This window comes from Quercus robur, chromosome 8 (genome assembly GCF_932294415.1).
Source record: "Quercus robur chromosome 8, dhQueRobu3.1, whole genome shotgun sequence".
Lineage (NCBI taxonomy): Eukaryota > Viridiplantae > Streptophyta > Magnoliopsida > Fagales > Fagaceae > Quercus > Quercus robur.
The window spans coordinates 4125093-4141329 of record NC_065541.1 but is presented as its reverse complement, the minus strand read 5'-3'; the positions used below and the strand labels follow the sequence as shown (position 1 = coordinate 4141329).

The 16237-nt window shown below is 32.7% G+C and overlaps 1 pseudogene; it reads left to right on the top strand.

The window, feature by feature from the left end:
• Positions 1 to 11277: 11277 nt before the first annotated feature.
• Positions 11278 to 15129, top strand: LOC126695715 (pentatricopeptide repeat-containing protein At3g49240, mitochondrial-like; annotated as a pseudogene).
• Positions 15130 to 16237: the final 1108 nt, after the last annotated feature.

Here is a 16237-nt window from a genome sequence, read left to right as displayed (position 1 = left end):
CACTACCTAGTACCTATGAAAAGAGAAATATAGGAGCAAAGCAAAAATACATAATTATCCTGTTTTAGTGTATTTTATGTTTCTTTTCCCATCGTTAACGTGAATTCTGCTCTAGCATACTGCTATTTTAACAGGTGTTGTTCCACAGTTAAGTACAATGATATAGTTTGTGTTCTTTACTTGCTAAAGGTGCAAAATAGAAGGTTTTATTTTATTTTTTTCCTAAAACCTAGGATGATATAACAAATGACTAGGAAATTTCAGTTAGATTTTTCTTAGATATAGCAGGTACAGCCCCTTGATTAGTTCCATCCAAGTTCTCATTCAGACCATATAAAGTTGAATCACAACAAAACTACAAAAGGTGCCGGTTTACTTGATCATCACTTTTTAAGAAATTCATGCTTTTAGGCCCCCCAGCCCCCCCCCCCCCCCCCCCCCAACCACCACCCCAAAAAAATTATTTGTTATAATTATGAAGATGAAGATTAGAGTGTGAGAGATACTGAGAGACAGAATACCTTTTGGTGTCATTATTCGATCGGGTCTTTACTCTTTCAATTTTTTTTTGAAGAAAGAACTTCCTTCATGTTGTACTATATGTACAAGTTCATTCTTTGGAGTTCTATTTTGTTGGGTATTTTGAAGAAAGCTTTTAGGTCTTGATTTTAATAATGCTACATAACTGTTATGTATGCACATGCAGTGGAAGTAGAGGGTCAATGCATGACGAATGAAATGCATATTGGATCTGATCTAGTGAAAGTTTTCAAGTCATTCGGCACTTTAGTGGAAAAACGAGGTCACTTAAGATTGCTGAAGCCGGACCGCTAGGGCTTGGTGGCCAATTTTTTACTATTAATAAAAGAAGATGTATCTTGCATTCAATCACAAATTTTGCAGGGAGGGCTCATAAAACCTTGTATGCGCATGCAAGAATTTTTTTAACAATACATTCATGACTTATTTTTTTGCAACTTTCTAATTAATCTTTAAATTTTAATTTTAATATTTATTACTGCTTTGTAAATCAATTGTATTAGCTGGTCGAAAATTAAGACTTAAATCCCCTTTTGGTCATTTACTTGGGGTTGAAGAGCGAGACGATGTTTGAAGAGCAAGACGAAGCTGGGATTGGGGTTGTGGTTCAGAACTCATTAGGTGAGGTTATGGCGGCTCAATTGGAAAAAATTTAAAAACCTTCATCAGTTGAGATTCTGGAGATGTTAGCTGCAAGATGAGTTGTGCAGTTTGTGAAGGAGATAGGTCTTAATCACTCATGTTTTGAAGGAGACTCTGAGATTGTTGTCAAGGCTCTACGGGGTGGAGATATGCTTTCATCTTCTTTTGGTCATTTACTTAGAGATAACTTCCATGTGGAGTTATTCTTTCTCTCATCTTGTGAAGTAAGGTAATGTTGTTGCTCATTTCTTAGCCCAGAGAGCAAGACGTTCTTTTCCAATTTTAGTTTGGATGGAGTCTATTCCATCTTATCTATATTCTATATATTACTAAAAACTGAAGCGTAGCATTTAATGTTGCTACGCTTACATTAAGCCACGTCAACATCCATGTCATTTCCATCCTCTTTCCTAAATTTATCCTACAATTTTAAAATAGTTTTTATCAATTTTAAAATACTAATAAAACTAAAATTATTTTCAGCCTATCTCCACCATAAAGCCCACTTCTTTTAAATTTAATTCCACCAACTCACTTTTGCTAAATTTAATTCTTACTTAAAGCTCAAACCCAAGTCTTCTAAACTGAAAACCCTTAGAAAACCACAATTACAACCTCTGGATTTCCTTCCCTTTTGTTTCTCACGTATTCCTTCCCCTTCCCCTTCCCACCTTCTAATCTATATATTACTAAAATCTGAAGCGTAGCATTTAATATTACTACGCTCACATTCACAATTACAACCTCTGGATTTCCTTCCCTTTTGTTTCTCACGTATTCCTTCCCCTTCCCCTTCCCACCTTCTAATGGTAGATTCCTCGACAGCCACATCATCCACTTATTTTTTACATCTTCTTTACTCACTTTTATTCTCCCTATTAAAAAAAAAATAAAAATAAATGAATAACTCTTACCGTCCTTATTAGTCCACATTTGCTGTTACACTTCTTCTAACCTTTCCCCTCTCTCTTTGCCTCTATATCTCCTCACTACTCTCTATTTTACCGTTTTTCTATCATTTTCTCTTTCTTATATTTTGATTCTTCTTCTCCCTACTTTATTTTGTATAAATTCAATACCACTTCTCACATTCAATCCATATTTTTCCAACAAAAAAATTGTGAGTACTCTCTCTCTCTCTCTCTCTCTCTCTCTTGGTGGATTTTTGTTCTTTCTTATAACTTTGATTAAGGGTGATGGTGTTTTTTTTTATTATTATTAAATACTAGCTATTGACCCACCCGTGTGATGCACGGTATAGTTTAACAAAAATAATATTTTTTATTTTTACAAAGACACATTTTTTAGACAAAACTATTTAAAAAAAAAATAATATTTTTTACTTTTACAAAGACACATTTTTTTTAGACAAAACTGTTTAAAAACAAATAAAATTTCACTTTACTTTAAAATTATATTTGTATGTAAACCTTTCAAAATTCATATCTTACTATCTTAAGCTGAAAATTGACAGATGTCAAAACTTATATATGCTAAAATTTAAATTTTGGTTAGATCGCATACTTGAGCAGTTCATGCCTATTTGAAAACATTGAATATGAGCAGCAGGTAGTAAGTGGTCATGGTTTTATATTCCACTTAGAATAGAAACTGATGTGACTTACATTTAGCTCAAATAACACATTATCTTATTGAATATGTGGATTTCTATAATGCATTGCTTTTCATACACATTCTTCATACCACAATAATGCACCACAATATAGGCATTTGCATGATGGTTGGCCAAAGCCCAAAGTTGCATGGTTCATAATATTTTCCTGAATTATAATTAATGTAGAGTTTTAGATTGACATCCGATGTCTAAATAATTAACAAAAATATGACTTAATGTAAAAATATGTTTATTACTAAGATGAAGCCTTTGTTTTTGTTGGTTACTGGAAATTATAGGAAATTATAGCTGAATTGTTTGGTATATTATCTGCATAAACATGATTATGTAACTTTTTCTCAAAAGAAAAAAAAGAAAAAACTATAAAACAATATATGTTGTATTTATTGCAAAATAATTAGAAACATAAATGTTTATAAAAAATAAAAATAAAAAGTAGAAACACTTCTTATGCCAGTTTTATTTCTAACATTGTTGAGATCTTCTCTTCTAGATTGTAGTCACATTTCAGTTTAAAATGAATAAAGCAAGTTAATTTTAGATACTATGGGACAATACAATTTTATATTTATTCATAATGAAAAGAAAAAGTACCTGCTATATCTTCTCTGCTTTCTTATTTGCTTAAATTGACATTGTTGTTGGACATGCATATATTGGAGAATGTGGGTCGTGATTTGTTGCTTTTGAATTTATTTTGCAACTTTGCCTCTTTATCTTTTTTGCATTCTTTATAAAATTCTACCAAAATAAAGAGAATTAGTGCAATAAGACAAACCGAGGACTGAAGACCCCATTAAATTAAAAATGTAAAATCTAATAATATATTAATATTATCTAATTAAAACGTTAAACAAAGAGAGAAAAAAAAAATTAAAGCTTACCTTCCTTGAAGCCCAAAAACTCATATTCTATCTGGATATTACCTTGCTTAATCTCAATTAAAGTCTAAACCTATTTAATTTAATGGGTTTTGGTGGTGTAGAGCATGAATCAGGTATTTCATTAATTCATCCAACAATTTGAGTGAGAGTAATGATACAATACAATTAGAGATAGAGATGATTCCATTCAAATATTGTAAACAATCCAAATGACTCTAAAATTCAAGGGACAATCATATATAAATTTAAGCAAATATTGTGATGCAAAGATAATACCTGAGTCTTTTCCAATTCCAGGCGGATGTGGTTTCAACTCTATAAGCGAAGAACAAAATAATAAATTAAATTACATTTAAGTGAAGAATGGAATGTGTAATTGGAGGTTTTAGGGGTCACAATGGGAATTTGAAATGGCAACAAACCTTAATAAATCACATCCTAAAAGTAATTACACATTTTGATTGGAGCACATTATGGAACATTTCCCGCACCATGGAATCCACACCAAAATGGCGTTTTGTTAGGAGCAATTTCAGGGGAAATTACACTTATTTTCATTTTTATGAGTGATATAATTATGGTATTAGATAATAACCGGCCCATAAGTATGGAATTAGACTTTTATTATACCTATTCCTTTTTAATTATTAGTCATTAAGTCTCTACAATTATTGTGCCATTGAAACGTAGCATTTATTTTTGCTATTTTCCTATTGAGCCACATCAACATTCATGTCATTATTTTCTTTTCAATAATAAACTAAATTATTTTTTCCAGTATTTTTCTATTAGTCTTTTAATGATTTCACAATTTTCACTTCAGCTTCTAGAACACCCCTGAGATTATTATAATAGTATAAATTCATCACAAATTTACAACATTATCTTAACCAAAATTACAATGAAACAAAAGGAATAAAAGATAGACTTTATAATAATTTATCACCCAAAAAATTGGCAGGCATTTTCAAATTCATAGCTATGTAGATTGTGTTTTGACATAAACTCAAATTCCTATTTCCAAAAAAGCTAAGTATAAGCTTTATGCTGGAAACTATATATTTTTGATTAGTCTAGGTGCGTTGGGGTTCTTCAAATTGTTCTTCTATCATTGAGTTTCTTTCTACTCTTAGAATTGTCCCTTGAGTTATTTTTTTCTTTGATGTTGTTTGTTGTTGTTGTTGTTGTTGTTGTTGTTTTTTTTTTTTTTTTTTTTTTTTTTTTTTTTTTTTTTATGTTCACCATCATGAACATCATGTATTTTCTTTCTTTGTTTTTATTTCATCATGATTAATATTACTTTTATTACCTAAAAAAAACAAAAACTAAGTATTAACCCAAATTAGAATTCAAGCAAAGCTGTACAAAAGGGAGAGAGAAGACTTTGTAATGGGAAATAAAAAAAAAAAAAAAAAAAAAAAAAAAAAAAAAAAAAAAACAATACCAAAACACATTTTAAAAAAATCATCAACCTTAAACAGAACTATAAGAAAGAAAAAAAAAAAAATCCAAGAGAGAGAGAGAGAAGAATATAGTTCACCTTAGAAAAATGTTAATCAAACATACAAAAAAAATAATCATATGATATATTTGCAGAGATAAAAAGATAAAAAATACTTATAGAAATATTTGTTTTTAAAATAATACTTAAATTAATTGTTACTTTTTATACACTACACCCAATTATATGATATTTATATAATGCGTGGGTTTGCGACTAGTATAAATAAATTTGTTGCTGCTGATTTACTATCTCCTTAATAATATTTAGATTGATAATTTTTCTCCAAAAAAAAAAAAAAAAAAAAAATCCCCTCTCCATTCGATTTAGTGATAGCTCCCTCAACCATTTTGGTCTCTCTCTCTCTCTCTCTCTCTCTCTCTCTCTCTCTTTTGACTTCCCTAATAGATGAAAGAAGTGAAACTTATAAAGGTGGTGTCCTCTAAACTCTTGTACTATATCTATGCCTAGAGTTAAATGGAATATATTTTTTATTTTATTTTTGAGAGAGTTTAAATGGAATATATATATATATATATATATATTTAGAGAGTTTTAACCTATGACATCCACTCCTGATTATAAAAACATTAATAGGTTTTTGGTATAGACGAGAATTGAATCTCAAATCTCTTATTCAACAATTAGAGATCTTACTAGTTGAGCTAACTAGAATCCACTAAATGGAATATCTAAATAGATTATTATCCACTCATTAAAAAATATATATATATATATATATATATGGATTGTATTCGGTACTTTTTACTATGTTTCGAATCAAATGAAATATTTTTCTCAAAAAAAAAAAAAATCAAATGAAATATGTGGACTGATTCTTTTGTTAACAATAAATGGAATATAAATATTAGTTATATCGGCTTATAGCTAGAGTTTCGTTTGGGATTTATAATTGAAATATGTATATTAGCTAAAGTTAATTTGGTTTTGCTCCGTTCATTTTAAAGTAAAATATTTTATATGTATCTGCTATTTTTTTCCAAAATAAAACAATTAACAATCAAATTACAAGCAACAAATAAAATGGATGACGATTATGGAATACTAGCCTCATCATACATGCTCGCGCGTGCAATGAGACTCTTTTTCTTTTCTTTTTTTTTGGGGGGGGGGGGGGTGGGTTTAGTGTCATAGTTTTTCATTCGTACCAATTTAAGTTTTACATGTTTTCCCACTAACATCACTCATTTAAAACCACAAATACAACTAGGAATGTCATGAGGCTAGCTTAAAAAAATGAACAAATCCACACACAAACATATGATTTCAATTTTCGGTGTTCATTTTTTGGAGTTAGCCTCATAACACTCTAGCTGTATTAGTAGTTCTAAATGCATAATATTAGTGGAAAAACTTATAAATCTTTAATTGGGATGAATGAAAAATTATGACACTAAAAAAAGTCTTTGTGCATGTAATGAGGCTAGTATGATATTGTGATCTATAAGATCTTAAATTTAAGTCTCATCATCAAAATTTTGGCCAGTTTGTGGAATGAGGGAAATATCATGGGCTGAATTTAAGTCTCTTTATCAAAATCTATAGGTTTATATTGTACTAGCATTGTAAGATTTACATTGCGAACTAAACAAATGTGTACAAATCCATAATGTAAACCTTACATTGCTAGTATAATTTAAATTAAGAATTTTCCTATTAGGTACTCCACAAGTTTGGAGGCTCAACTTGAAAACTTAGCAAGAGAAAGAGATGAGGAACCTATCAATGGTCTTTAGAAGTACAAATCACCAAGACCTTTTTGTGATTGGTCCTTTCGAGCATTCACAATAAGGTTGCTAAAATGACTATTTAGTCATTTTAGCAATCAAAACACCAAAAACACACACTACAGCAAAGAAGGTAAAGCTCAAAATTTTTGAGTGATTGCTACAGTGAGCTGCTATCTCTAGCAGCTCATTATAGCTGGAAGGTATTAATAAAAAATATTTTTTTATTCCCCACACGCTCACTTCTCACTCCACACGCATATTTTTTCTTTTCTCTCTTTTCTTTTCTTTCTCCTTTCTCACTTCTCCTCTGCTCTCTCCTCTTGGTTCCGACTCCAGCCCATGTGAAATCGGATTGTGGACATCGACATTGAGGTGAGATCCGATTCGAGGACATTGGCGTGGAGATCGGATCCATGGGTTTGGGTTGCCTATTTTGTGATTTGAGAGGTGTCGCCAGTTTGGATTCGTGGGTTTGGGTTGGCCGTGCTTGATGGTGTGGCTATAGGTCTCTTCAATATCTTGTAGTTCAATTGGTTCGTGGGTCGTGGGTGATTGTGCTTCTATGGGTTTGATTGGTTCGTGGGTCGATTTGGCTGGTTGGGTCGTGGGTCACGATGACTGTGCATCAATGGCTCGATTTGTTTGATTTCTATTAAGTTGTGTTATGTTTCTGGTTGTGGTTGAGAAGTGGAAGAGGAAGGTTGGTGGTGGTTGGATTATAGGTTTGTTTTGGCTTTTGTTTTTTGTTTTTTTTTTGGTGGTTGGTGGTCATGGGTTGAGAAGTGGAAAAGAAATGTTGTTGGTGGCTGAATTTTTTTTACTTTTTTTTTCTGTTGCGATTTGTGGTTGTGGCTACTGGGGTGACGGTGGAGGTGGTTGTTGCTGTTGTGTTGGTTTTTGTGGTGGATGTTTATTATTATCTTATTGAGTTGCTTATATTATTTTAAATGAGTTGCTAGAAAAATAGTGTCTTTGATGTTGGGTGTATTATAAAGTGAGTTGTTAAAATAGATAAAGTTGTTTTTCAAGTTGCTAAAAGCTATATTTTTAGTCCCAAGTTCTTAGGGTCAACTATAAATCCTCAATTCTATGTGTGTCAAATTCCACGTGTTCGTGCATAGCGTCATATATTTTGTTCACAATCAAACTAGTCAGTCCCAAGCTTGGAAAAGGGGGAAGATTACGGTAAGTTGACAAACAGTTAAAATTTAGTCGCTCTATTATGAATAGATCCATTAAAAATAATCTTTTTCAAAAAAATGTTGTTAGCTTCAGTGTAATATTGGTGAAAAGGTACACTTTGTTGGAAACAAAACCTTTTTCCCAAGATTCCCTCAACCTCTAATAATCAATTAGCGCATATAATTGAATGAAAATTTGTAGCTAGATTCATATAAAAGTGATCAAAAGAAGTATGAAAGCATCACCTTGGCCACTTTTAATTGGGAACCACCCTCTATTCTCTAAGTGCCCTGTTAATAGACTTATATATGGGTTAAGATTAGACCACTCTTTGCTTCATTTTGGATGAATTATACAAGCAATACCACAAAAGGAAACATCCAAACATCACTATTTTTATTTGAATCGACCACCTAATCTTTTGTGTACAAAAGATTTGGTCTTAGGCTTATAATAGACCACATATTATTTGTTTCCACTAGTTTTTTTTTTATCATTGTTTCCACCGTTTGTTTCCTTTTGATCGCCTATTGCTCTTCTTCTTTTTTTACCTTCATAATGCCCCATTTGTGTTTGGCTTTGTTATTCTAAACGAAAAAGACAAACCCTTTTCCCCTTTTCTTCAATAATTTCGTTGTTAAATAAAAATAGGGCTCTAATGAAAACAAAGCTTTGTCAATCATTGTCCTCTATCGTAATTTTCTCATCCTAATCAATCCTTAATTCAGGAATTTGTTCTCTAATACCTTCCTTTTTACTCTATAAACTATTCAGAGAGAGATAATGGACGTAAGGTGGGAGAAAGCTCATGTAACCTGGCCTATGAAAACCTTTTCTTTACCTAAAGCAAAAAAAATAGTAACATTTCTATTCAATCTCATCGTCATAGAGTCAACATTTGTGTACTAGAGTTTAGAACCTTTTTCAAAAAAATTATCTAACCCTTTTTTCTTATTTCAACAAGGTAAACCCGGACCATTTTATGTGCCGGGTCATCGGGTTATCAGTTTGACTAGCCGGGCCGGGTTTAATAACATTGTACTCAACCATATGCATATGCAGGATTGAAATCTTGCACACACACTCTCGATTTCATGTATGCATCCTATGTCCTAACACAAGAACTTAAATTTTACAAGTTAGATTGAGTTAACTAAGAAAACTTATTAAAAGAAAAAGAAAAAAAAAAAAAAAAAAAAACAACTGAAGAAAAACATAAGACACCCTAAAAACTAAATATGATCAACTCAATATCATATTAACACAACAAGGAAAAGGCATGATCATACAACGAATCTTGAAATGTATTACATCAAGAAACTCAAGATTAACCTAGCCTCTCTATATATACCCTATTTAAGGTTTCTTGTAATTCAAAACGATTCATTATGGTAAAAATACAGTTGCTGGGAATTTTTGAGGTGGATTTATGTTTGTCAAGTTGCACAAGTGTTGAGCAAAGTTTGTTCAACCAAATTGTGACTGGAGACAGAATTTGCCCTAGTTCATCTCTTTTGTGAAGAAGTTGCTATGTTTGTATACCGTAGGGTTTTGTAACCAAGCATCTTCTTGATCTTCATCGTCTGGATGAACTGAAGAACTTTGCAGCTAACAACCTTCTTTAGTTGGTGATTGAAGTCGCGTACTGGGATTCGTGCAATTGGTTAGTTATGTACTGGGAGCCGTGCATTACAAGGAGAGATTGTCACTCCAGAACAAGTACAATTGGGTATTGGGATAAGGGTTCAACTGTAGGTTGGTATAAGGTATTGGGATTCCTTTACTTGTAATCGCTAGTTTTGATAATAATAGATTTTCGAGAGTGGTGACCTTAAAATCATCCGGTGGGATTTTTGCCGTGTTGGTTTTCCCCATTCGAAAACAAATCATCTTGTCAATTTAATTTCCGCTGCACTTAGTTTAATTGGTGATTTGTTTGTGCTACCACGCACTTTGCATGTTAATTTGATTAATTAATAAACTTTGCTAATTAATCAATTCATTAATCACAAGGGGTTAATACGTTTTTAGCCTATCAAAGGGGACCAAATACTCTATAGCTAGGTTGACCGCACTCTTTGCCATTTCTCCTCCCTTGTTTGATCATTGGCCACAATTACCTACAAACGAACCAATTCAATGCTAGATGTCACAGAAATAAAATCACATTTAAATGGAAAATAAAAAACTTGCCTTTGTTTCAAAATTTACCTCAATATCCTTGTTCTCCTTGAAAACTTTTACAAATTTATTTGCACTAAAAGAAAAATCTCCTACAAACTCAGCGATGCAGTAGAACGAAAGAATCGTTGCCTTAAGCCAACAACCTACTTATTTAGAAACACAGTGACACAAAAATATATGTCAAATTCGGGTGGCAAATGGGCGAGTTGGGTTTGTAATTACCCATTTATCCATTTATGACCCGTTTATATATAAATTAATTATCCATTACCCGCCCAACCCATTTAATTAGTAACCCATCCATTTAACCTAATATGACCCAAATACTTTAAAACTAGTTGAATACCCTATTGACTTCCAAAATTACCAAAATACCCTTAAATACTCAAAATGACCCAAATACCCCCTACACTTCCAAAATTACCAATATACCCTTGGACATCCAAAATATGTCTGTGGAGGTTTATTTCTTTGTTGACAAACTGTATTTGAATCCAAGCAGTACCAAGTGGTTTTGTAGCCAACTTTGAACTATATAGTATATACAAAGTATACTCCGAAATCATCTTTTATTATTATTATTTTTAAAATTTTTGTTGCTTTAGCTTTTACTTTTTCTCTTGCCAGGACCATTTTGTAAAATGCTTCTAGGATGCTATTTTATTCTGATTTATAAACAACCTACCCTTTCTTAAAGAAAGCTAATTAGTTTGAACTTGATCCCATCATGACAAGTGGTTTTCTTTTTCTTAGGAGACAAGTAGATAGTGAAAAAAGAAATTGTCAAATTCGAACCATAGATTTAAAACACTCCAAAGAATGTCATTATCGTTCATCTATCACTTGAAGGATTAAACCCAATGACTTGTGAATTTATATGATGGAAGAGTTGGAAATGGATAGAAAAATAGGATATGGAATGATAAATAGCTCCCCACAACATCAACTTTCAAAGCTATGTCATCATTGGCACTGAATATCTTGCAGCGTCAAGCATTGGAAAATGAATTGATTGACACTGAGGCTAAGAGTTGGAAGACAAAATTGGTGAGGCAAGTTTTTTTTCCTCATAAAGCAAACGTTATTTTGGGACTACCAATCAGTACTGCTCTTCCGAATGATGCTCTGATATTGACAACAGCTCCAATTGGGAAGTTCTCGATTAGAAGTGCTTACAAGATCGCTATAAAGTTTCGGGATCAAAGTGACAGTGGTAGCTGCTCTAATGATAGTGATACTAAGAAGTTTTGGAAAAGACTTCGGGGATTAAATATTCCTAGCAAGGTGGAACATTTTGCTTGGAGAGCCTACAAGAATTCTCTCCCTACACTAGCTAACCTCCAACGTCGGGGTATTGTTGAGAGTGCCATATGTGAGCCATGTGGGAGTGGGTGTGAGTCTACCGGTCATGTCTTTTAGGGTTGTCCATATGCTACATAAATTTGGCCTTTAACTTTTGTCCTCAGGTTGGTGAAGGGAGTTCAAATTCGTGAGTTCATGGGCTTGTTAATGGTCCCTAATTTTTGATTGTTAGTGCAGTGAAGAGATTATTTTATTGTATTTTTTATATTATTTTAATCTATTGTATTCTAAAATAGAATCTTTGATTTTGGGTGTATTATACAATAAGGTACTAAAAGCTAAATTTTTTAACTCTTTCGTTGTGAATGCTCTGAGGAATAAAAAAAGAAAAAAGAAAAGTCAATTACTTCACTAAATATTTTTAATTAAAATCTTTAAAAGAAGTACAAAAACGAGTGACAAAAAACTAAATTTAGAAGACAATATATAAATAATATAATAATTCATTATTTTCATTAGTTATTTCTAGATATCAATGGTTTTACTGGACTGAAACTTTTTAAAGTTTCCTCAGCATAATGTTTGTAACTATAGCTTTATAATTAAATGATTTTATGTTTGTAATTTTTTTTTGAGATAATTTCAACCTAAGGCGTCCGCTCTTAATGATAGCATTTTATCATTATCATCAGATCAAGATGCTAATCGGTTTTTTGTGTATGCAGAGATTGAACCCCAAATCTCTGATTAAATCATAAAAAACTTTACCAAATGAACTAACTGAAACCCACGAAAATGGCTTTGCTATTAGTTATTCTCGTACACCTTAAAATAGAGGAAAATGTAAAAAGACAAAATAGTATAAAAATTTAAAATACCAATACAAAATATGAGATATTGAGACAAAAATATAAAGCAATTTTCTTTGGCTCAACTTTATTTTAAATTCAAATTTTGCTTTGTGTTTTTTTTTTTTTTTGGTCCTAATCACTAGCTAACATGCACATGAGTTCTAGTGTTCTACGCAATAACAATTTCACTTACAAGAATTACTTGCCATGTGAAATTTTTAATTGAACGTACGTATGTTATTTACAACTTATAAATGAATCAAAGCTTAAATTTAACATTAAATGAGTTTGTTCATCATGAATATTCTTTATTTGAAATGAGTTAATTTCATGATTTAGATTGAATATTGTAAATTTGAAATATTTATTCAATTTAAAAAAAAAGGAAAATGTATTATTAAAATTTAAAATACCAATACAAAATATGAGATATTGAGACCCAATTTTTTTTTCTTTTTTCTTTTGGGTAAATGATAATATCATTGAGAGGAAAACCACACAAGCAAATAAAACAACCCTTTTAATTTTTTAAAAACATAAGAACAAATATTCTTTAATGAATTCATTACATTCCAAAAGAAATTTTAAATGGTTCTTCCGTCCATTCGTATTTTGAAAGCAAAAAGAACAAGGGGGTGAAAAAAAAAAAAAAAAAACTGATTTTTTATTCATCAAAAAAATATTTGAAAATCATTATTTTTTTTAGTATTTATTTTTTAAAAATCATTTTGGGTTTATATGGCATAACGGCTAGTAAGTCTAATCATTTTGGTCTAGTGTTTTCAATTTTTCATTCTCTCTCACCTTCCTTTCTGGCCTTTTCTCTCTGAAAAAATTCTCTCAATTTTTTCTCAAATAACGCAACCCATTTTGATCTTCAACCCATCTTCAAAAGCAGAAAATTTTCCCAACTGCTGCCTTGCTCTCTCCTTATTCGACACTTCCCAGTCCACAACAGACCTGATCTGGCTTTCCTCACCACAAAAACAGACCGATTCAATTCAAGAAAACGGGTTCAAAGATTTTCCCCAGAAAACAGGTTTGTTTTTTCCGCTTTAACTTTTGGAATTGCTTATAAATATGCATATACATTGTTGCTTGTTTGATTAGGTAGAAATTTTTGGCCTATATAATTGTAAAGTGTGAATCTTGAAAGCTGTTTCAGAACTTGGGTGGTTCTGTTTGTTTCTTTGAGTTACAATTTAGGTTTTGGGTTTATGGGTGGTTGTTTCATTTCAAGTCCTTGAAATTAAACAAGGCACACCTATTCCTGACAGGGTTTGTTTTTTCGGCTTTAACATTTGGAATTGCTTATAAATATGCATATACATTGTTGCTTGTTAGATTAGGTAGAATTTTTTTGGCCTATATAATTGCAAAGTGTGAATCTTGAAAGCTGTTTCAGAACTTGGGTGGTTCTGTTTGTTTCTTTGAGTTACAATATAGGTTTTGGGTTCATTGGTAATGTGGTTGTTTCATTTCAAGTCCTTGAAATTAGGGTTTTTAATTGGAGAATGTATGATTTCTTTATTTGGGTGGGAAGTATGTGAAGAGATTTTTTGAATGTATGATTTCTTTATTTGGGTGGGAAGTATTTGAAGAGATTTTTTGAATTGGCCAAACTTACTAGCTATTTGATGAATGGGTGCGTGAGGAGTGGGGATTTGGATGGTGTTTTTGGGCTTTTCGATGAGTTGAAGGAGAAGCTTGGTGGGTTTGTGGAGAATGGGGTTGTGTATGGGGCTTTGGTCAAAGGGTATTTCATGAAAGGGATGGAGAAGGAGGCTATGCAGTTTTATGAGGAGGCTGTTGGGAAGGGTTCAAAGGTGAAGATGAGTGCAGTTGAGTTTAATTCGTCGTTGGATGCTTTGAATAAAAATGGGAAGTTTGAGTTGGGGTTGAGGTTGTTCGATAACATGATTGAGGAGAATAGGCCCCCGTGGTGTTTGACGGTGAATTTGGGGAGTTTTAATGTGATGGTGGATGGGTATTGCGTGCAGGGGAGGTTTAAGGATGCAATTGAGGTTTTTAGGTAGATGGGAGAGTATAGGTGTAGTCCGGATACTTTGTCGTTCAATAATTTGATCGAACAGCTGTGTGATAATGGGATGTTGGGTGAAGCCGAGGAGGTATATGGGGAGATGAGTGAGAAGGGGGTGAACCTGGATGAGTTTACGTTTGTGTTATTGATGGATGCTTGTTTTAAGGCAGATAGGGCGGATGATGCAGCCGGGTATCATAGAAAAAAGGTTGAGTCAGGGCTGAGGCCGAACTTGGGGGTTTATAATAAGTTGGTTGATGGGTTGGTTAAAGTAGGGAAAGTTCGTTTTTTGATCTGATGGTGAAGAAGCTCAAGATGGATGTTGCGAGTTATGAGTTTATAATGAAGGCGTTGAGTGAGGTTGGGAAGTTGGATGAGGTGCTTAATGTGGTTGATACGATGTTGGATGATGATGGGGTTGAATTAACTGAGGAGTTGCAGGAGTTTGTAAAAGGGGAGTTGAGGAAAGAAGGAAGGGAAGAGGATTTGGGGAAGCTTATAGACGAAAAGGAAAGGTAGAAGGCTGAAGCTAAGGCTAAGGAGGCTGAAGCAGCAGAAGCTGCCATGAGGCCGTTGCTTCTTTGCAAACTTTTGTATGGAGAGGCAAAAAAATGATATCATCTTTTGGTTTTTTAGTTTTCTCTGTGACATGCTATATTTTAACTTTCTGTTCAGAAAAAAAAAAAAAAAAAAAAAAAAAAAAAAAGGAATTTATCTGCCTACCTTTTTTGTTGGGCAAAGTTGCTATACAAGCATTATCCTTTGATTAAATGACTTAAATTTCATTGATTTGTAGTTGGATTTATATTGATTAACCATAATTAATAGTTTTGTATATTTTAGACAGTTTTTTTTATTTATAAATTTGTCTTTTTTGCTGTTTGAACAGATTCTAAAATGAGTAAAGCAAAATATGTACCTGACCCTATTCTTGAAGACATCGTTCGCAACTGTGGGCTAGCTAGTCGATTGAAATTTTCTGCTGCTTCAAAGGGGTGGGGATTAATTGTTGAGAAAATTCGTAAAGACTCACCGGTGACAACAGATTTGGGCTTTGTGGTGGCGGCATATGCTGGTAGCATTAAACAAAGATTTACCATTTGGAAGGTTGAAAAGGAGGGTACAGAGTGTGTCAAGGTATTATCTGATACTACACGTTTGTCCTTCGTTGGCTGCTCCGGGGGATGTATTCTGTTCAGGGAGAATTTTTATGACCGAAAGAAGGAGTTTCAGGTTACTGATCCTCTGGAAGGATTTCAATGGAAGGTCCCATTTCATCCCAAAGCTGGTCCTCATCCAAAATTTGCAGTAACAGGACACAAACAGTTTCTGCTATTGTTCCAATTGTTCAAGCACACAAATGTAGTCGATTCAACTACCAGATTCGTGCTATTCAATTCAGGATGCCATGAGTGGGAAGAGAGGGTAGTTTATATAAGAAATTCTTATTTGATGAAAGAAAAAGAATTTAAGCGGGATGACTGCAACAAGGATGGGGTTTTTTGGCAACAGAAATTTTACTCCTTTTGGAGTTCTCTTCTAATGGAGTATGATGTTGATAATGATGTGTTGACGCTTTTCAGAATACCTGAGGAAATGCATTTGTTAGAATCAAAGTCAAGGTTACTTTTATACAGATGGTTGGATTCTGAATTGCATCTTTGGCGTTTCCAGGGGCAGCACAGCCAATCTATTTTGAAGAAATTGTGTGCAATAACAGAAA